The 23,579-nt window shown below is 42.4% G+C and overlaps 1 protein-coding gene across 1 annotated transcript in view; it reads left to right on the top strand.

The window, feature by feature from the left end:
- C1H12orf42 (chromosome 1 C12orf42 homolog) overlaps positions 1–23,579 on the top strand; it is a 237,713-nt gene that overhangs the window by 25,219 nt on the left and 188,915 nt on the right. The gene's annotated exons all lie outside the window — the stretch shown is intronic.

A 23,579-nucleotide genomic window follows, 5' to 3' on the forward strand; every position in this document is an offset into this window, starting at 1 on the left:
TGGCATAAGGGAGGAGGAGTGGCTACAGGGGGAAATAGAAGGGGAAGAGAGGGTGGCACATGGAGAGCCAGGCAGGGATAGGGAATGGAGGGATGTGAGGAAGCCCTAGTGTGTGCAATACACTTAGCCTACAAAATAACAAAATGAACCCTCTAGTTTAGTTCAACTTTTTAATTAGAATAGAATCTGCTGGAAAAATTATCTTTAAAAGGAAACGAGCACTTTGCATGCTGCTGGCTGGATTCACCTGAACAGAACTCTGATGTCATCAATGCCTACACTCTTGTGAGTGTTCTGATTTTGAGCCCATGTTGTGCGATACTTGAGATCTTGTGAAAACATGCATCAGTTCAGGAATTTTGCCTGAGCAGCCTGAAGATTCCCTTATGGCCACTAGAGGCCACTGTGCCACTTGTGCTGTCAGCAGCCTTAGCAGCTGTCTGGGGTGCCCTTGTGCATTCTAACCAAGACCCTGCAGCAGTGGTAGTCCAGTTCAGCAGCGTTAGTCTAGGAAGAAGAGGTTACAGGAAAGAGGAACCCTCTTCTGTAGCTTGGAGATGAGGGGAGGGGGGACCTTACTGGTGCTTATCAGTGATTGTGGACTGGGTGAGTTTGGGGCCTGGGAAATAGGAAGCTACAGCCTGCTGAGGAAATGGGGGATGCAGGAGTCTGCCAGTTAGGAGGGAGGAGGGGCTCTGGACAGTTGGGAGCAGAGGAGGAAGATGGTGCACAGGGGAACTGAGGCCTGTAAATTTGGGTTCACATTTTGTATTCATTTAAGGATCATTTTTTTATCTGTAACTGTCAAGCAAAATTAGGAGCCAAACGATAGGCCCAAAATCACGTTTTATCCTTTAAATCTCCTCATTTTGGAATTGTGACCCTTAGAACTGGGAATAATGGAACTCCCATCTGAAAACAAAACTCCCTTTTGGGACTTATCCCACCTCCCTAGTTATGAGCTTGTGATGGTGCACCCCTGCAGAGGGAGCAACATTTTTTTGTAAGCTTTTGAATTCAGGATCTGACATGGGCAAGTAAAGCCCCAGATGGTCCCATATGATGCTGTCTGCTGTGGGGGGTGGGGAGAAAATCCTGGCTGAATGATATATATGTGCATAAAATAGTAAATGGAGCTTCCATGGCATCCTCTCTCCACTCTCCATAGTCTGTGGAAGGCTTTCAATACAAACCATGTAGCTGGAATTTGGGGACTGAGATGGAAACTTCCTTCCTTCCACTGGCGTGCCTAAGACACAGTCATGGCCCAAGGCTCCATTTGTGCTAAGGATGCTGTACAAATGCAGAAGAAAATGACAGTCCTTGCCCCAAGGATTTTCCATTGTAAGTGTAAAATAAAAGTCGAAAGTTGGATATAGACAGTGGGAGTGAGTGTATGTGAACAATGAGACAATGTTGGGCAGCAATGGCCTCTGTATATTAGCAGGTTGACTAGTAGGCATCACAGCAAAGAAGAGTTTTGAGGAGGGATTTGAAGGTGGACAATGAGGTAGCATTGTGGACATGTAAGGAGAGCAACACAAGCGTATGGGGCAGCATGGGAAAAAGCACAAAGGTTTTTGTTTCTTTGAAAATCTAGTAAGTAGGCAGTGGAAATTGGCATCACAGGCTGATCGGAGTTGGGAATCAACCTCTGATTAACGAATGAAGTTAAGTAGAGTGAAGATAGACTGAAGGACCTTGAAAGTGAACACAAGCAAGTTTTGTTTGATGCGATAGAGAAGGGAGAGCCAATGGAGGGATTTAAAGAGGGGTGACACAGATCAAGGAATAGGTTAAGAAAATGATCTTTGCAGCAACATTCTGAATGAATGAGTGGGACAGTTATGTTTGTCAAGGCCAGAGGGAAGATGTTGAAGTCCTTGAGATGTGAGATAATGAGAGCCAAGGTGAGCGTTTTAGCTGTGTGGATGACTAACATAGGCCTTACCATTAAGCCTAAGATTATATCGCAGAGCTTACAGAAGTCACTGCAACTTCCTGAGACCTCCAGGATATTTTCTGCTTCCACCCCGGAGCGACAGGGCTGGCACTGCCAGTCGGTTGAGTCTCTGTAGCTCTAAGCCGAGCTCTCAGCTGCCGGTGGTGGTGGAGGGAGCCAGAGCTCTGAGCTGCCAAGGGCAACCCGTGGAGATTCCAGTCACCACAGAGAGACCCTGGAGCTGGCAGCCAGAGAGGTGGTGGGTGCTGGGTCCCTGCTCCTCTTCCCTCCCCTCCCACAGCAGAGCTTGGGCTCACACCCCACTTTTGTCACTGTTATTTTTAGTAAAAGTCAAGGATAGGTCATGGGTTTTCATGATTGCTTTTTTTATTATTTCCCATGAGCTGGCCCTGAGTGCTCTAAAAGTAACTGTGACCAACTCTTTACCTGACTTATCCCAGAGATGTTATACAGAAGGAATGAGCTGCATTTACTTGGACTTTGCACTCTCTGAGCCCTCTAGACACATCACAGATTGCCTCTACCACAGGGAAACTCCATGGCAGCATTGCCACTGAGATGGGTATTAGTACATAGCCTGGGTATGAATGCAGAGCACGTTCACTGAGTCTGGATGCCTTAGGACCTAGACTCCTTTTTGGATCTTGTCTGAAGGAGAGGCCTTGTCCCTTACCAATTAATACTGATTCCTTCTCTTTACAGGAAGAATGAGTTACACGCAATGATCCCTCTAATTTTTTCCATCCATGTGTGGAATAAATATTGGTGTGTGCACTGAGGCATGTGTGGATGTGTACTGAGAGTAGAAACACATGCCCATGGCTGTGAGTGCTCTGCTAATCATCTGGGTAGCACCTGAATCTCTCCTGGGTGGTCTCCCAAGCACACAACTTACAGGGAACATTGGTCACACCCCATGAGTTAAATTCACAGTTTTGTGATTAACTGTTCTTCATCCACCTCTTTGAGTTAAGGGAGGTCATGTGGCCCAGAATATGACTGTTGAGAGCCAGTAAGCATTTCTTTGTACTGACTGGCCATCAAAGGGCATCTCGCTCTGCCAGTGGATACCAAATATCTCCTGTAAAAATAATTTGCACTCTTCCACTCACTTTAAAAATAACAAACACCTCCCCTGACATTCAGACATGAGCCTACAGTCTGTTGCAGCTGTAGAGGTGGCCATCCAGAAGAGGGAGCTGACAAACCCTGCTCCGGCCATTGTGATGAGTCACAGTTTAGCTACAGTTAGGGGGAACCAAATGCTGCCTGTGGCATGCTATTTGCAGAATTACAGTATCTACTCTAAGGGTATGTCTACACTGCAGAGTTTTTCTGGAAAAACTACACTTACATCCACACTGCAATTGCATTCTTTCAACAGAAAGTCAAAAGAACGCAGGAGTTTTTCTGACAGTGATAAACCTCTTCTATGAGGAAGAAGCCTTTTTCCAAAAGAGCTCTTTCAGAAAAAGGTGTGTGTGGACTGGGAAAAGGGTGTTTTCTTTCAAAAAAAAAAAAAAAGCCTCCAAGAAAAAGCACAGGTGCCCTGGGCCGTGTCCAGACTCAGGGGTTTTTTCGGGAAAAGTAGCCTTTTCCCGAAAAAACTTCCCCTGCGTCCAGACTCAAGCCGCGTTCTTTCGAAATTATTCTTTCGAACGCGGCTTTTCTTTCGATGGCGGTAAACCTCAATTTACGAGGAAGAACGCCTTCTTTCGAAAGTTCCTCTTTCGAAAGAAGGCGTTCTTCAATGTAAATAGGCCGTCTTCGAAAGAGAGCATCCAGACTCGCTGGGTGCTCTCTTTCAAAAAAGCGGATTTCTCTTTTGAAAGATCCGCCTGCAGTCTAGATGCGATCTTTCGAAAGAGGCTCTTTCGAAAGATGCTTTCAAAAGAGCCTCTTTCGAAAGAATCCTGCAGTCTAGACATAGCCCTGGTGGCCACTCCATCCGTAGTAATCACAACTAAAATGCGAGAGAGCATCCAATCAATGTGGATTGAAAAATGTGGATCTTTCAAAAAAGCAGATCGCTTTTTCAATGTGCTTTTGCTGTGTGGATGTTCTCTTTCAAAAGAAGATTTTTCAAAAGATCTCTTCCAGATAAGCTTCTTCCAAAAGAAGCCTTCAGTCTAGACTTAGCCTAATTGGAGTGACTGTCTTGGAGTTAAGAGCAATGTGGTTCACACCCAAGCAAGCTGACCTTGCTAGATATGTTTGAGAATTTTTCAGTGATACATATTTTCATTGGAAAATGCCAATTTGTAGAAATCAGAACTGTGACGGGGCAGCTGAACCCCACACCAGCAGCACGGGCCCGCCCGCACTTTGAACCCGCCGATCCCCGTAAAGCCACCCACCTGTGCCGCTTGCTCGGTGGCCACAGCTCAGCTGGGCCGTGGCAACGGCTGGAAGGTGGAGAAGCAGCCAGCGGTGGGAGCCAGGAGCAGCAGGGGACGTGTAGCAGGACCAGGGGTGGAGCTAGAGGTAAGCATGCGGAGTCACGTGAGGATGGAGGGGAGGGGCCAGGGAGAAGGACACCCCGCAGGAAGAATAAAACAGGGAGCAGCTGGAGTGAGGGAGGAGAGACGGAGGATGGAGGATAAGTCAGGCCAGGGCCACCGGGGTGAAGGAGATTCCCAGAGAAGAATCACCTGGACCTGAGAGGGGTAGGAAGTAGCCCAGGGCAGGGTGCCTGAACTAATAGCCCGAGGTCTGGTGTGTTGCAGCTGGAGCCACACCAGTCGGACCAAACCGAGTGGGTATTGGCCCTTAGGGCCATGGGCTGGGACCCGTGATAGGGGGCGAGCTTGGGTCCTCCTACCCTCCCTCATGAGCAAATCTCACCGGAGGGAAATACCTCTGTTTGCAGAGCTGGATTGGCCACAAGGGCCGGTGACTCTTTAGACAAGGATCAAAGGATTGGGGGTGTAGGTGGCATGGAGCAAGGGAGAGGGGGTTGAATTAGCCGACCAAGGAGTTACAGGGGAGAAGCCCCTTACAGGAACCTTCTGTGGAAATGTGTCAACAAAACTTTAATTGGGAAGATTTCTCAGGTCCAAGATAGAGGACCAGAGCGGGGAAGGAGAGAGAAACCTACCTGAACGTGGCTAGTGTTTAGGGAGGCCTGGGTTCAAGACACTGTTCTGCGTGATTGGGACATCCTAAGTGAGTGTTCTGGCCACTGGCCTTTTTTAGGTGGGTCTGTCTCTGGGATTTGCTTTGGAAAATTTTGGAAGGTCTCAGTTTCATTTTCATAAGAAATAGAATATTTGTCTATTGACATTACTGACATCACTTTTACATTTCCTTTAAAGCTTATAGGAAATGCCTCAGATATACAAGTAACAAAAATTTTAAGTATAGACAGGTGAGATTATCTTTACAAATGAATAGAATATCAAATTGTGACAGGTTATAATAGTTGGATATTTCTAGTATGATGACCAACAGAGGAAAAAAAGGCTAACGTTGATATTTAAGAATGCGCAATTAGCTATTCAATTCCGTGTGCACTGCCAGAGTGTTCCTCACAACCAGGGAGCCTAAGTGACCTCTAATTTTGAATGCCTCAAATTGTATATTCACTTTAGACAGCTAGGGGGCTGACTTTCATAGGAGTCAAGCACTGACAATGCAGTTGCTATTCAATAGAAATCTAGAGCAACTCTGTTGAAGTCAGTGGAGCTATTCCGGATTTACACAAATACTTAAATTAGCTCTAGCGCTTGACCGGTTTGAATTCCTTTGGGCTCAGATTTTTAAACTACCTGCACTGCATATTAAACTCTGGCTGAGTGCTAGTTTTTAAATCAAAATCCCACTAATATTCACATACAAAATCTTCTGACTCAAGTCAGAATCCTCTTAGGTCTTGGACCTATGCACTCAATTTGGGGTAGGGTACCATGTGTAAATTCCAGTGTGGCAAGGGACCAAGACCACTCATTTCACAGTATAGTTGCTGCTCAAGCCTGGGGTCATCATCCTTGTGTCCAGAATGTCTGCCAATACTACCCCACAATCCCTTAGGCCCAGCTCTCCTGGTCCTTCTATGCCCATATTTCTACTTGATTCACTGGAACTAGAAGCAACATCCTAGTTCACACAAGAGCTGGCATTTAACCCTTCCTTTTCATGTGGATTACGAAGAACCCCTACACCCAGTGCAGTGTTAGCTGGCCCCAATATCTTAATTTGGATACAACTTAGGGTGTGAGGCAAGCAAGACCCCTGACTTCAGCAAGAGTACAAGAAATGATTGTGTGTACAGCATTATGTTAGAGAGGCTTGCAGTGTTGGGGATCCTATGGATTGCCGATGAATACAGAAAATGAGTCAAGCGCCTCAAGACTGACTATCACAAAACCTAGGATGATTATAGAGCTCAGGGAGCACCCTGTTTACCTGCCCCTTCTATGAGGAATTCAGTCTGGTGCTGGGGACTACATCAAAGCACAGAGTCTGTTAATAACACTCTTATAGCCCTACAGTCATGACACTACTGAGGGGAGAACGCGTAGCTGTCAGATCTAGTTCCCAAGGTAACCCTGGAGCTGATGTTGGCCTTTGATCAGGCTATGCCATCAGAGCAACCACAGCAAGTTGCAGATCCATGTTTAGAGGACGTGGTTGGGGATGACATCAAAGAATGGCTTGAAGTTGAGCATTGGATTGCCACTGCTCCCACTGAAGTAAAATGGCAGCTTTTACACTCCCACGTGCACTGCACAATTAGTTTGTAATGTTGTTAAATTGGGATAGTTGTGTTTGGATATTGCACACTGAATTATTTTAAAATGTGCTGAGTGAAACAAAGGAATACAAATTTTAGAAGCATCATTGAAGATTGCTTGGTAAGCAGTGGTATAAAGGACTGTGGCAGAGTAAAACATATAGGCTGTGTCTAGACTGCATCCCTTTTCCATAAAAGGGATGCAAATTAGACACATCGCAATTGCAAATGAAGCGGGGATTTAAATCCCCCCAGCTTCATTTGCATAAACATGGCTGCCGCTTTTTTCCGGCTCGGAGCTTTGCTGGAAAAAAGCACCAGTCTAGACGGGGATCTTTCGGAAAATAAAGCCTTTTCCGAAAGATCCCTTATTCCTCTTAAAAAAAAAGTAATAAAGGATCTTTCGGAAAAGGCTTTATTTTCTGAAAGATCCCCGTCTAGAGTGGCGCTTTTTTCCAGCAAAGCTCCGAGCCGGAAAAAAGCGGCAGCCATGTTTATGCAAATGAAGCTGGGGGGATTTAAATCCCCGCTTCATTTGCAATTGCGATGTGTCTAATTTGCATCCCTTTTATGGAAAAGGGATGCAGTCTAGACACAGCCATAATGAATAAGATGAAAGCAAACTGTTGGAAGCATATTGTCTATGGATTGCTTCGCTTTCAGTGAACAAATGATAAATTATAAACATTAAAATGATAGGAAATTATTGAACAGGGTTGTGTGAGGTTACTCCATATGATATGATGCGAAGGGAATGAGATGCATGGAAAATATCTTCCCCCCAGGTATAAGTGAGTCAAATTCACATAGCAGGCAGGTCCTTTCAAAAATTACCATTATATAATGTATTGTCATCTCAGCTGGGGTCTGAAGAGTAGGCAATATCTTCAAACATGTAGTGATAACAACATAAGAACAACCCCGGCTGCTAAATCAGAGAGTCTGGTGCCAAACTCCACCTTCTGCTAAACTCCTGTGCAGACTTGCTGGGTTGATCTGTCAGGACTCTAAAAATATACAGCAATCCTTGATAAACAGCATAATAGAGAGTGAGGGACGAAACCAGAACAGGACACCCAGCAGTCCCTGGGGTTCTAATTTTACATTTTCACACATCAAGATAATAATAAAACTTAACATCTCTATGCTTTTTTTTCCATCCACCACAGTGCTCAGCACTGAACAGGGGAGGAGGTAAGAATTATTATCCTAGTTTTATAGACTGGGAACCTGAGGTACAGAACTAAAAGGTACCTACTTTTTTTTAACATCGTCCTCTTTGGAACAGGACTGTTTTACCACTAAGTAGGCACCTTTACTGTAGTGGTGTCCCTACAGGGCAATTAGCAGCATAGTTCTGGTGTACTCTATAGTTCACACGTCCCTCACCCGAACTGTGGTGTAGTATAGGCAAACCTGTAGCAGCAGCAGTAGTAGTACATTATTTTGGATTGATTATCAGTGACATGTTACTGAGTTCTAATTTTAGAAACAGATGATTCTATGGTATTTCATAGAATCTGGGCCATGAAACAAGTAAAAGAAGGTGACACTCTTGACCCTATTCATGTAGGCACTTTGACGGCTTTCAGAGCCAGACTGTCTAAACTCCTGTGAACAATTAACTTAAGAAAATCACATCTTTAGGGCATTTGGTTTTTAGGCTTTTATTAATTTAATTTTTAGGAGTTTATTTTTAGCAAATGTTGAGGTTTATGTAGATGTTCCAAAATCAGGTGTTTCAGGTCCTTTGTTTTTCGCATAGACTGTAGTGTAATGTGTAATCTCTTTGTAATGTTCCTGTGATGTTATTTATTTCCATCACTTCTTACTCTGGGCTCCTCCTTCATGTGTGGCTATGTCTTTTCATTATAAAATCTTCCCATTTCTTTGGAGGTCAGCTGAGTGTTTATTCCACTTCCTGTGGGTACCACTCAGCAACAGCTGCAATCCATCAGTTATCAAGTGACCCTTGCTATATGGTTGGCCCATCACATTTTACTATACCTGCTCTCATGTGTTGTCTTTTCGTTGGAGAACATTCTTGATAGAACTGAATAGGCACTGACCTGCTTTCTTTCTTAGAGTTCATCTTCCTTATCATGGTGCATGTTAATTTCTTGGCTCAAATGGACATGTTACTAATATAATATATGGAGATATACCATCTCATAGAGATGGAAGGGACCTTAAGGTCATGGAGTCCAGTCCCCTGCTCTCACAGCAGGGCCAGGTACCATTTCTGACAGATGTGCCCCAGATCCCTAAATGGCCCCCTCAAGGATTGAACTCACAACCATGGGTTTAGCAGGCCAATGCTCAAACCACTGAGCTATTCCCTGGCCCCTCTGCCCCGCCCCCCCCCACTCAATTTTTCAATTTTTATTTGTTCTTCCTTGATTGTTATTTGGGATTTTGGCAAGTTATCAGACCACGTTAATTTAGGAGCAGTTAATTTTCAGTCTGACTGCTTTTTGTAGAATTTTCTGTAGTTTGATAGTCTTTTTGGTGATCAACACAATATGGTCTGTGAATCTGAGAATGTTTAACTGCTCTCTGTTGGTGTGGATTCAACCCTTCCAATTCATCCAGTTCATTTACTATTTTGAAGCAGGCTGTGAAGACTTTCAGGGAAACCATGTCTCCTTGTCTCCACTAAATGGCCTTATATTTATGTCAACTCCTGAGTTGCTGTAGCAGTATGATCCTTAGACTGAGCCGTCTTTTCTGTGTTATAACTTTCACATTCTGAATTTCAATCGTCATAATTTTAAAAGATGGAACTATTTTTTTTCCCAAACATGAATTTTTCACCTTTTCTTCATTAAGAATGATGAAACTTACTCAGCATGAAGTGTCTAGCTTCAGTTATTTTTCAGCCATATAAGCATGAAAAATAACATCTGGAACATAAAGTATGGCACCTGGAACAGAAGAAAACCTTTCCCCCCCACTGCCACTCTGCATAAGTAAAATTGCTGAACTAATTTTGCTAAAACTTTAAACTAACTTTTTAACTTACTTACTGAGTATTGGGCCGATACTATAGCTAACTGACATATTTACATCAGAATTTGAATTTGGCCCCTTTATCTAAAGATTAAGTTATCAATAATCATTTATTTTAATTTAACAAATATGTTCATTCTTCCAAATGATTGGACAGGTGGTTCATGTGGAATTGTTTCAGTTTCTAGAATGTTTATGAGCCAATCACCAGGACTTGTGGAGAATGTTTGTTGTGAGTGATCGTTTCTGGCACAAATACTTGTGCGTGTGCTGTGCTGGTGGACACAGAGGTTTGGGTTGGGATCCCACTTTCACAACATGTAATGATGTGCAGGCAGGAGCAAGGAACACACAGAAGCACATGTAGGTTCACGAGTGGTAAGTGATTTATTTAAGCTATCTCCGGGAAGCATGACATTAGTGTGACAGAGAAACCTCCAATATTAACATGTTCATTTCCTATCTTCATGACTTCATCCATTCACATTCATTTTTGGAATACTCTCTTCAAGTATTCTCATGCACAGACATTCACTTGCACATATGTTTGTTGAAAATGAATAAAAGAGCTTGGCAAACACCAGTGAAACATAGTGCTTTTTTAATTTAAATAAATTTGCTGAGTACTTGTGTTTTTCCCACCTACAACATTTGACCTGTTGAGACCAAGCTTAGACTAAGTATAGAACATTTCATCTTCAAAGAAATATTTTTTTAAGTTATGAGAAAATGAAAAGTATGGTTAGAATGGAAAATGGAGCTCAGCCGTAACTTAGTGTCTACAACAAACATTCTGAAACTAGCTCAAGTGTGTGACTCAGTTTTTCCAACTAAATAAATTGTCAAAATAGCAACATTAATTATGGCTGTGGCATGAATTTATTAAGTAAAGTTCAAAAAGAGTAAAATAAACAAATGTGTATATACATAAAAATAAATACATACACATATATATGAAATAGTAAACCATATAACACACAATAGTGTAGCACAGGGAGAAACACGCAGTAAGTTTTCTCCAGCTCTTTTCTGTGAGATCTCTATATGAAGGTATGTTTTCTTTCAAAAACACAGGCTAAATAGACTATTAATGCTATACTTGTAATATTAGCACAAATCCTTTCAAGACAGATTACAGTATTTTGATTAGTTACTCATCAGTATGTATAATTATCATTTAACAATATTATGAAGGGCTGATGAAGAGAAGCAGGTGTTTAAACATGCACTGCCAGTAAGTTTGACACAGCGTCTCATTCTCTTTATGTGTACTTTTAAAAGACATCTATTGAAGGAGAGAAAACAATGGGGCACCACACAATGGTAAGTGTTTGCTAAAAAAAACCCTCCATATGCTAGATGTTTAGTTAATTTTTATATCAGTTTTGAAAAAAAAAAAAAAAACCCCAACAAGGATGTTTTATAATAGTAGCATTTACATGAAGAGAAAAGGGAGGAATGTAAGTTAGACTTATAGATAGACAGGTATTATTATACTCAGATGGACTTTATACCTACAATATACTTTTGGGCAAAAGAGAACTAGATAAATTAATGGAGGTTAGGTGAATCAATGGCTGTTAGCCAGGATGGGCAGGAATGGTGTCCCTAGCCTCTGTTTGTCAGAAGCTGGGAATGAGCAACAGGAGATGGAGCACTTGATGATTACCTATTCTGTCACCTATTCTGCCACTGCTAGAAGACAGGATACGGGGCTAGATGGACCTTTGGTCTGACCCAGTTGGCCATTCTTATGTTCATCAATATAACTATGCAACTAGTAACTTGAAAAAAGGACACTATGCTGGTTAGTTACAATATACAATTCTCTCAGGGTAAGTCTACACTAGCCCCCTAGATCGATCTAGGGAGGCTAATAAGAGCGACTGGAATTGCAAATCAAGCCCAGGATTTAAATATTCTGCGCTTGATTTGCATGTTCCCAGCCGGTTGCCATTTAATAAATTGACTAGCCAGAAGTAACTGCCCACATCTACATGTGGCAGTGAAGTGGGATTCCAATTTAAAGCCCCTAATTTGAAATCGCTGGTAAACCTCATTGCAGGAGGAAGAGTTCATCTTCCTGATCATGGTGCATGTTAATTTCTTGGCTCAAATAGACATGTTGCTAATATAATATAATATATGGAGATATACCATCTCATAGAGCTGGAAGGGACCTTAAAGTCATGGAGTCCAGTCCCCTGCCCTCACAGCAGGGCCAAGTACCATTCCTGACAGATTTGCCCTAAATCCCTAAATGGCCCCCTTAAGGATTGAACTCACAACCATGAGTTTAGCAGGCCAATGCTCAAAAACCTCTGAGCTATCCCCTGCCCCCCCCCCCCAACTCAATTTCTCGATTTTTATTTGTTCTTCCTTGATTGTTATTTGGGATTTTGGCAAGTTATCGGACCACGTTAATTTAATTTCAACCAGCCAGGAACATGCAAATCAAACGTGGGATATTTAAATCCCGGGCTTGATTTGCAATTCCGGTCGCCCTCATTAGCCTCCCTAGATCGATCTAGGGAGCTAGTATAGATGTACCGTCAGAATGACTGACACAGGCTATGCTAAGTGTCATTTCAATCCTCTAAAACCCAGGCATTCTACTAATATGCAAACATTTAAGCAACAGCAACTTGTCTCACATAGTCTAATGTAGTGGGACTGTACGTGTGAACAAAGTTAATCAAGTGTATAAATGTTTGAAAGATCAAGGCCATTAGGAGTATACCGATACATATGTTACAAATGTCTAAGGGTAAAAAGAAAAACCATTTTTATTTTCTGTAGCTAATTAGTGCTGTGATGTGCCGTTAGTACTATGGATCAATGTGTGAGTCCTCATCTTTCTATCAGACAAACTAGTAGCCGATCCAGAAACCAGCTTTTATGCTCAGTTCCTCCTCCTCCTCGCTGTGTAGGTATGTTTGCTTTTTGAGAAATTCCAAAATCAGATTTCAACATTATATTTGGCATATATTTTCTACTTACTTTGTTTGATCCTGCTTACCTCCAGTGATGTCCTGGTAACTGGACCGTCCTTAGGATTTATGGTGCCCTACGCGGGATTATTAAACTGGTGCCCCTATGCCTAGGTTTGTCAAGCAAAAAAAAAAAGGAACCCACTAATACATTAAAATTATGTTACGCTCTCACTTGGTTGAGAGAGGAGGTGCAGGCTCTGGGGTGCGAATGAGGGATTTGGGTGTGGGAAGGGGTGAGAAGTGCAAGCTCTGAGAGGGAATTTGGATGCAGGAGAAGGGGATGCTGGCTCAGGGAGGAGGCTCCAGGCTGGGGAGTGTTGGGCTCAGGTGGAAGATTGGGATGCTGAGCAAGCCACAGGCTTGTGGATGTAAGGGTGCAGGAGTTTGTGTTGGATATGTGCGGGGCTCAGGGCAAGGAGGTTGTGAGTATGATAGGCTCAGGACACACATTTGACATGTGTGGATGGTGCAAGAATGTTGTGGTAGAAGACTGAGGATGTGGGGATGCAGGAATTTGGGGATGTAAGAGGCTCATGACAGGGGGTTCCAGTGTATGATAGGCTCAGATTTGGGGTCAGAAAGTGCAGGAGTGTTAAGATGCTGTAGTGAGATGGGGATTTGGCCCAGTTGGGGGTATATTGGCCAGGCTTCATTTTTAAATAAAATATTATGTCAAACTCAAAAGGTTTTAGCATTGTCTTTATATAGGAGACACAGTGCCCTACACAGTGCCCCAGCTGGCGCTGGGGAATTTAAAGTGCGGTGCGCTGGTGCCCCACGTATCTGCCGCCAGCAGGCCCTTCGGCAGACGGCCCACTGGGCCAGTCTGCCCCTGCCTCAGTCAGCACGCAGCTAGCCAGCCAGGCCTTCCCCCTCCTCCCCTCCAACACCTCACCCAACCCCCCTAGCACCTCACCCAACCCAGCCCTGCCGGAGGGAAGGGGGGAGAGAGGGGTGCTCCGCGGGGGAGGGGGAGGGAAAAAGGGGGGTGCTTCATGGGGGGAGGGGAGAAGAAAGGATACTGCCGCAGAGCTGCCCGGCCAGCCTGCCTCACCTTACGCTAGGGGAGAGAGTCTCACAGGTAAGTTCCTTCCTCCACTCTTACTCCCTCTCCTTCCCAGAGACCCCAGCAGCCAATCCCTTCCCTCAGACTGTGCTGCAGGCAGCTCATTCGGCTCTCTCTAGGACCCAGCAGCCCTGCTGTTGCCTGCTCACTGCTTCCCATTTCTCCCGGCAGAGTGGTGCCCCAGAAATACTGTGGTGCCCTACGCAAGTGCGTACTCTGCGTATGCCTAAGGATGGCCCTGCCTGATAAGGTGTTCATCCTGGTACTGTCCCCTCACAAAACACAATTAAGGAAGAGAAAAGAATCTGCTTTTTTGTGATAGAGCCATATCATGATGAATAAATAGATTTACCTAGCAGTGATGGTATCCAGGGAGGGAAGGAGTAACTTTAGAAAAACTCTGATGGGCTGTGCAAGAATGGAAGGGACAAGCTATAATCCAACAGGCTAAACTGAGCGGAAGCATGATCCAGTGGCTAAACCAGTGGCCTGGGACTCAGGAGACACATGTGTAATTCCCTGCTCCATCACAGACTTTGTATCAGAGTTTGAGTAAATCTGTCTCCACCTCTAAATGTGGATGCTAACACGTATGTACATCATAGTAGTGTTGTCAGGATAAATAGGCTAAAGGTTGTGAGGCACTCTGATGGGGGCCAAATAAATACCTGACTGAGTGATAACCTGCATCTCTCATCACCACAACTTTATAATAATTATTATTAACAATCCTAGTGTGCTTATTTTGGGGAATGTTTTTTATCAGTTTTATTACAATTACAAAAGATATTATTTGTCTGCATATCTTTCTATATGACACTTATTAAAATAATGTGTTAATTAAATTTGAGATTGAACTGCTTGGAAGAGAATTGTATGTCTCCTTTAATTTTTTAAGTAATTTGTCTGCCCTAGTTTAGACTAATGATCATAATAGACCATTCTGGCTTTAAAATCTGAATAAAAATAAACAAGATTATTGCTCTTTCTTTGCTTCTTATCTGTGGGATTTTTTATATTCTTGTGTGGTATTGTATTACTTAAAAAACTGTCTCTTTGAAGTGACTAACTTGGGTTACATCTTAATACTTCCTTCCCTGTTTATTGTTAATTTCCAGTACATACATGTATTTTCACTAATCTAAATGTTATAATTACATTCAATAAAGTCATGGTGACAAATTATTTTTGAAGTCTTTCCTGCAAAAGAGATTTTAATTTCATAATCACTGTTGTGTATCATTGGTTTATAGCCTGGAATTGTTATATAAGTGGTGCACAAAAGGCTGATTATTTTTTCATCTGTCATTCATCTTGTTACTTCAGTGTATGCGTGTATTGCGTAACCTGAATAAAAAAGCTTTTATTTTGCTTTAGTTTTGTTCTTTACTTTTGATTGACAATTTATTTTCCAAAAGTTGTATTTGACTTTTAACATAATATTTATTGAAGCCTTATAACAGGGTGCACTCATCTCTCACGAGAACTCCCTGGCTGAGTGCTTGTGTCTGTGTGCTCTCCCTCTGTTTGTGGTGGCTCTTCGGTGACTCAGCCCTCCAGCTGAGTCACACACAGTCTGTTAAAACAAGGAGAACGCCTTCCAGGGTACAAGTCTAACAAGGTGTCTCTTGGTACCCTCTATTATCTTTCAGTTTATCCCTGCTCCATAATACAATGGTGCCCCAGGAATCCTTCCCTGGTGGCAATGCTTCATCCTCTCCGGGTTTTTCTAGCCCCAGATCTTTAGCTGAGTCACTATAATCTAATTCTTTCCCCTTTTCCCGGTTGCCTCACTGTCTGGGGCTACTTCCTCCTAGCGGCTAATGGGAAGTTGGGGAGAACCCAAGTCCACTCTCTACTCTGGGTGTCAGCCCAGAGACCCTGTAGACAGCAACTGTCTACAATGTCTCTTTAAATAATTGAATTGCTGCTATAATTCCCTAGAGCCCTTCCCCGTGGTTCCTGCACATTCTTCACCTTTACCTCAGAGCCTTGTTCGGTGGAGTCCCAGGAGCCATCCTGAAGCACCATCTGCTCTTGCCCAGCTCTAGCAGCTTTTCCTTATGGATCAGCGGGACCCTGATTGGCTTCTTCTCAGACAGCTGCTCTAGACAGGTCAGAAGACCTCTTTACTGCTCTTTCCTGGGGCTGAGTGTGGCAGGGTCAGGGGGTCTCAGGGCCTAGTCCATCCCATCCCAAGCCCAAATTCTGCAAAATCCATAAACATGTGCTTAACCTTCAAGCATGTGAGTAGTATGGGATTGTTCATAGGGTTAAATATATTTGTAAGCTCTTTACTCAATCAGGGTCCGAACGAATATCTTCTGAGTACCAATTCAGAGACCAGTTCTTGGATACTGATACTGTATTTTCATTTCATGTGTAGATTCCATCTCTTACTATTAAATATTATTTAACTAGGATCCTATCCTGTGAGATGCCCATTGCCTCTGATTCTAAGGGATCTTAGTGGATGACTGCTAAAGATCAGGCCCCGACAGTGTATTTTAAGTGGTAACCGAGCTGATGGAAAAAGAGCAGAAACTTTTCACACAGTTTTTCACAAAAATTTTCATTGAAAGTCAAACAAGTTGACCATCTTTTACATGATATGTTTAGTCATCTGTTTGTGCTTTAAAGCTGGTTAGCTGTGAATTATTTCCTATTGCAGATGGCACCAAATATCGCTTTTTTTTCTCTACATGTAACTTATCAGCTTTCATCTCTACTGTGATTTCACCTAATCAACTATTTTGCATGTTATACGGTGCTATATAAAATTTTTATAGTGAGGTGAATGTGTAAATGTCAGTTCTTTTGAAGACAGTATGTCCCTTGTATAAGGAGCTTTTGGGACAAATACAGAGGGTCAGAGTTGACTTTGTCAAATTAATTTGTCATAAGGTTCACCAGGTGGTTGATACACATACCTATGTGGATCTCTACTCTGTGCATTTCCTAAAGTGCGTAGGAGACAGGGCTCTCTCCAGAGAGTCTTAGGAGATGCACATTAGTAAGATTCTCTTACTGTAGATCACAGACATCAAGAGGAAGGGGGAGAATTGCCCCTTCCCCCAGTTTTATTCACTACCCAATGTTGTGTTATGGTTATTTCAAAATGAAGGAAATTTGCACATACAAAAAATGTGTTAAAGTGAAGTTAAAGTTGCAATAACTGATCAGTGAAATGAATTTACTCCCCTTGCCTACTTTTACACACATACAATATTTCATCTCTTCTTCTCTGTCAAGACAGCAAACTAAGTAGTAGAGCTGGATGAAGAATCGAGAAGAAAAGTTAGTTGACATTGTTTCTATTTTTCAGTGAAGTTTGAAATCTCGATGAAAACAGGCATGCAAATTTTCAGCTATCTGGTAGGTTAAATTCCATCAGGTATTTTCCCTGTAGGGAAGCCATTTTCTCTAGACTACCTCACCAAAGCCTACAGGGACCTTAAAACATTTCAGGGTCATGCTTCCTGGTTCCTATTGGCCAGTGTGCTCATACTTTTAATTCTCTCTGCTCCTATAAGCAGAAGGCCATAAGTGTAAATGAGCCTCTCTCTCATCCCTTTAACTACTTCACAAAACATAACATTTATCAGGTAACAGTGCTCCTGCACTGTTTAATGAACATGTCATCATGTCAGTGTTCCAATACCGAGAAAAAGAGCTACAACTTTTGGTCTGAAATATTATTTTCTCTGTTTGTTCAAAACATGTAAGGCCTAATTCTGCAATGTGTTGAATATACTGAAGTCAACGGAATGCTGCAGGCATTCAGCACTGCAAACATTTGTATCTTAAAGGTAAGATCCTGCAGGCAATATTATGGCAAGATGACTCCCATTAAGGCCATTGTGAGTTTTGTTTAAGTATGAATGGCCAGACAGGGATCTTAGTGTTACTTTAATATGGCTTTTGTGTGTTGATAAAAATGTAACTTCTCATACAAATTGCATGAGAATTGATATTTAACTTTTTGGCCTTTAAAAAATTATACTTTGACATTAAGTTTAACTTTTCTGGCTAATGAAATTATCTTGATGGAACAGTCCAAGTAAATAATAAATACAGTAATTCTTCTTTGCCTATTGTGTGCTTTTACTATTCATAATTTTTAGGACCATAGATATTAGATACACTTACGTAAGACTTAACGAACAGTAATTATCTTTTGGCTAAAGAAAAAGCCCAAACAAATGCTAAGCTGCATTATCGCTTGGCTTCTGACATGAGCTGATAATCAGATTTTCTTGCTTAAATCCATGGTGCTTGAACAATGCTACCCACTGTCTGTCCTTCCTGATATTACCCTTAATTAGAAAGAACAGAAACACAAATCTGAATTATTTCAAAATCTGGTTTCCATGGTCAGTGGTTGGAAGGGCTTAACTTTATTACAAATAAACCTGGCTTTATTGACTAATGAAATCTGAAATATTAGGCCTGTAATAGTAGATAGTGTAATAGTATGGTGTTTACATACTGAAAAATCTTGTGTGGGCAAAGTGTTTTGTAATAAATCATCGAGTAATTGAATTATGATTCCTTTACCCAAAAAATAAAATCAGAAAATGAACATCTTAGAAAGTTTAGATCTTTAATATCTGGGCCTATTTTACAAGCAACAAGACTGTGTTCATTGCATTGTTTGTTTATTTTTACTTACGATGTCAAACTTTTCAGATCACTTTATTGCATTTTTTATCTTTTCTCCCATGTTTGTTTTGCATTTCCTTTAAAAAAACCACTTACATGTATTGGTTCCTTATTTTCAAAACAGATAAGGACATTACTGACTCATTATTCTTTGAACATGGGTATGGGAGGTATTTATATCTGGGGTTTGGGAGGCTAGGAACTTGAAGCAGTTTACAGTGATAAGCAGTAGTATTCTCTTCCTGTGACTGATAGGAAAATGGAAGTATAGGACCATTAAGTGACTTGCTCAATGACATAGAGCAAGCCAGCAGCAATGATAGGACCAGAGCCCAAGTCTGACTCGCAGTCCTATACTCTAACCATTACTAAATGCTGCCTTGCTTTGAGGATACCTTCTCAGGAGTGAACAAGACCTGCTTTACGTGGTCACATTGTAGGGTTGTCAACTTTCTAAGTGCACAAATTGAACACCTTTGACCCCACTTCCTTCTCTGATGCGTCACCCCTGCTCCTATCTCCAAGGCCCTGCCCTCTGCTCACTCCATCCCCTCTCCCTCCATCGCTCATTCTCCACCACCCTCACTTTCACTGGGCTGTGGATGGGGTAGCAGGTTGAAGTGCAGGAGGAGGGGGGTGTGAGGGCTCTGACTGAGGATGCAGGCTCTGGGGTGGGGCCATGCAGGAGGGGGCTCTGGGCTGAGGCTGGGAGGCTTAAAGTGCAGCTGGAGGTGTGGGTCCCAGTTGGGGTGCAGTCTTGGGTTGGAACCAGGGATGAGGGAGTTTGGGGTACAGGAGGGAGCTTAGAGTACGGGCAGGGGGTTGGAGTGCAGGAATGACTGTGGGATGTTGGCTTCGCCCAGGCATCTCCTACCTCAGATGGCTTCCAAAAGCAGCTGTCTTGTAGTATGGCTCATAGGTGGAGGGACTAGGTGGTGTCATGAGCTGCTCTTGCTTGTAGGCACTCCCTTCACAGTTCCCATTGGTCATAGTTCCTGGCCAATGGGAGCTACTGAGCCAGCACTCAGGACAGGGGCAGTGGGTAAAGCCCCCTGTGGCCACCTGTGTGCCTAGGAGCTGGACATGCTAACCACTTTCTGGGAGCAGGCAGGGCAGGCAGGGACTCTGCTGCACCACCACCCAGACTTTTAATGGCCTGGTCAGCAATGCTTCCCGGAGCCACCAGGGACCCTTTTCAACCAGGCATTCTGTCTGAAAACCAGACACCTGTCAATCCTACCATCATGTCCATTCTCTCTAGTTTCAGAGATGTGTTCCTTATAGCAGCTTCTCAGTTCTTGCTTTAATGAATGCACTCTAAGTATCACCATTAGGACAATGTATACATTTAATATGCAGCCTAATAAGTCATTTGCTCATTTTATGATTGAATATCATTACCCCTTGATTTACCATCTTAGATTACTCTGGACACTTCTCCCCCAGGTCTCACTTGCCTATTTCTGGTTCAGGTTCCTTGCACAATGAGTATTTTTCTATCCATTTTGATGAAAAAAATAATCAGATCTGTTAGTACAGTACGAAAGGCTGACTGATATAACTCAAAAGGCTGTGTTACGATCATGCTTGGTAACATGGGCAGCAGGTGAAGGCCCAGCTGGGGAAGGCAAGTCCAAGCTCTGCTCCTTCTACCCAAAGCCACACTGCTTCCTCAAGACTACATCCCTTCAACAACCTACCCTTCAGCCAAGCCCCACCTAACCCCAGCCCTTAAGCCCAATCCTTCCTGACCGTCTGGAAGGCTGGGGTTGCCGCACCGTGGCCCCAACCCAGCAGCCGGGAAATGCCTTCCCTTGCCTATATTACCCACTGCTCATGCCTGGTAAAGAAGAAAACTGTGGAATCTGAAATCAGTGAATCAAAATTGGTCAGAAACTAGGCCTAACCGATGGACCAGATAATGATGGAATGGGCTATTCTGTCCAACACTCCCTTTTGTGGGTTCTTGAGGACAGAGACTTGGGGGACAAAAATTGGCTAGTGGAACAAGCTTTCATTGTGGCTGCCACTACTGTCATCTCCTGAGACCCTGGTTCTTCTTCATCTTGATCCTAAAAGATATCCTGACCAGACTGGGCTAACGAGAGTCTTTTTAAGAAACAGGATCTGACTTAAAGAGCAGTAACAAGCTCCAACTTATCTCAACTGATTTCTATTGTTTTCTTCCAAAGGAAGACTCATCAATGACACCAGCTGAAAGACTGTCAAGTAAGAGGTTCTCCTCCCCCCCCCCCCCGAGATTCTCTCCAGCTGAAGGGAAGGGGAACAAAGGATGTTTTAAAATGAAAGCCTTTCTTAATACTTTACATTGCAAATGCTTTAATGGTTCCCCCTTTTTCTCTGTATCGGGTTAAAAGGCTGTGAAATGCTGGGCTTGCCATGGTACTAAGCAGGTTGCAGCCCCTGTATACCAAACCCTGTACCTTTTTTAGTACTGTTTAACGCTGGACAGTGACTGGATTGCATTAATAGTTGTAGCCCATAGATTCTATCAAAATTAATACAACAAGGGACCGCCCTTGTGTTCCCAACCTCTAAACCTGTGGGAAACTAAAAGGGGAGAGGGAACTGACCGGCCCATACTGTTGACTAAAAATTCTGGCTAAAGAAAAAGAAAGAGATAGCAACATTTCTCTTTTCCTTTGGAGGGGAGAAAGAAGAAGGGAGGAAGAAGGCTGTACCTCTCTGCCCTCCCACAAGAGAGGGACAACTAGTGGAAAGGTGGGAGGGGAGAGATGAGTCTTCTGCAGAGAATGGCAACTAGTGGTCTCACATCCTCGGTGAGTCTCCTCCAATCAGCTGCTGGTGTGGAAAAATTATAATCTGATGAATTGGTGGGGGGGAGGGTGTGTATTTTTCTTTCACAGTTTTGTTAAAAAACAAACAAATTTTCAGTGAAAAATCAATACCTTTGAATAGCACCTCTTAGGGTATGTCTACACTACCCCGCTAGTTCGAACTAGCGGGGTAATGTAGGCATACTGCACTTGCAAATGAAGCCCGGGATTTGAATTTCCTGGGCTTCATTTGCATAAGCCGGCCGGCGCCATTTTTAAATGCCGGCTCGTTCGAACCCCGTGCCGCGTGGCTACACGCGGCATGGGCTAGATAGTGTACAGATAGTGCGGAATGGCTTGCTAGTCCGCACTATCTAGCCCGTGCCGCGTGTAGCCGCGCGGCACGGGGTTCGAACGAGCCGGCATTTAAAAATGGCGCCGGCCGGCTTATGCAAATGAAGCCCGGGAAATTCAAATCCCGGGCTTCATTTGCAAGTGCGGTATGCCTACATTACCACCCTAGTTTGAACTAGGGTGGTAGTGTAGACATACCCTCACTTTGCAATGCTGATAATTATTGTCCACAGAGCACTAAAAATGTGTTGTCCATTGCTAACACCTCCCCACACTCACTTCTGAATTGTGTAGCAGATGTAAATGTTGGCTCAGTTTGTACATGCTTTTGTATCCACCTCAACATCAAAATAAAAAGACTGCCCAATTAATAATGAGATACCATGGACAAACCCAATCTTTTCTCCAATACATCACCCTTGTTTTATAATCATGTACGTAGAGTACTTGGTACATGCAAAACTTGCACTAAGATTTGCAGGTTTTGTTTTTATGTCTATCTTTTCTAAAAAAAAATATTATGGCTTCACTAGATGCTTTTCTTATAATAAACTGTAATAAAGAAGCTAGCAAGAAAACCGCAGTGATCTTGGCAAACCAACAATTGAAAAGTACAGGTGGTAGGAGTGTATATGGGCCTAAACTAAACACTTTAAAAATCAAAAGAAGGTACCTTTCATTCTGAAAAATGTATGTGAGTATTTGCAATCCACAACCGATAGCACATAACGCCACTTTGCTTTATTTCTTGACAAAGGGAATAGCTTGTGGTAACAAGCAGATGCTTGAGTGGTCTGGGTAGCATGAGGTGTACCATCAGTCAAGAAAATCAATATTTACTGTTCTAGTATCTTTGTGGTGTGGGAGTCTGCCTTGTTTAAAAAGAGGATTGTGTATAATATATAAGGCCTGGCTTTTAGTTAATCAAAAGAGAAGTGTTATTGAAAAGGGTGCATTCTTTACAATGAGTCACATTTAACCACTAGATGTTCCATACTTCTTTCTAGTCTCCTCATTAATTTTGCATAAAAATCATGGAAAAATAATGTAATTTTTAAATTGGAAATCTTACTACAATCCCATTTCTTTTTCAAATGTACTTGGGGCTAGCTAATGTGCTTTATGTGTGATATTAAAAACTATGTTTTTATACTTGCTGAAAATGTGAATCCTTTCCAAAAAACTTGGGAACTTTTAAATATTGAGCATTGCTAGCACAATAAAGTACTTCTAACACTGATTCCCAGCTAGAGTCTACTTTGTGCACATCAAAAGAATCACAACAATACGAACTGAAATATGGGTCTAGATAGTTCTCCAAACTTTGCCCTCAAGGAAACACGGTTTTATAGAAGAATACAATAGAAGTTGCATAACTAGACTTTTAGCAAAAAGAGTTTAAAACTCTATACATGAGTTTTGAGAGTATTCTTCACTGAAAAGTTCATTTTGCTTTGATTTTTTTTGGTTGTGAGCTAATTAATTGTAACTCTCGTGACCTTTTTTCTGGTTTGAGGCTTTTCAACTATAATTTATCATTTTAGTTTTTAAGGGAATGTGTATCAACAAAGAAAAGAAACCTAGAGATAGTCCATACAGTTCATAATTTCCATATGCTTCATGTAGGCAAGTTATATGAAACTGGAAGTGACAAATTGCTTTAAATGCAGGGGATGCAAATTCTTGTCAATTGTTAACTGCTTTGTTATGGTTTACAGTTCTCTCTCTTCTTTCACTATGTCATTTATTATGGCCTCTCTGTTCATGATTCCAAAAATAAACTATAATCTGAAACACAAGTTAAACAGGGGTTTTAAAACTGTATTTTGTAGAAATATCAATTCATTTGCAAAAAACAAACCCCCAAACATGATATACATAGTTTGAGTACTGTGGTAATTTTTCATTGTGGTTTGAGGAAAATTGGAGTGATACAGAAAGAATAGGAAGAATTAATAAATCACTATTTTCACGGTATGTCCTCGTTGTTTTTTATTCCTTT

The sequence above is a fragment of the Pelodiscus sinensis genome, chromosome 1, assembly GCF_049634645.1.
Source record: "Pelodiscus sinensis isolate JC-2024 chromosome 1, ASM4963464v1, whole genome shotgun sequence".
Taxonomy (NCBI): domain Eukaryota; kingdom Metazoa; phylum Chordata; order Testudines; family Trionychidae; genus Pelodiscus; species Pelodiscus sinensis.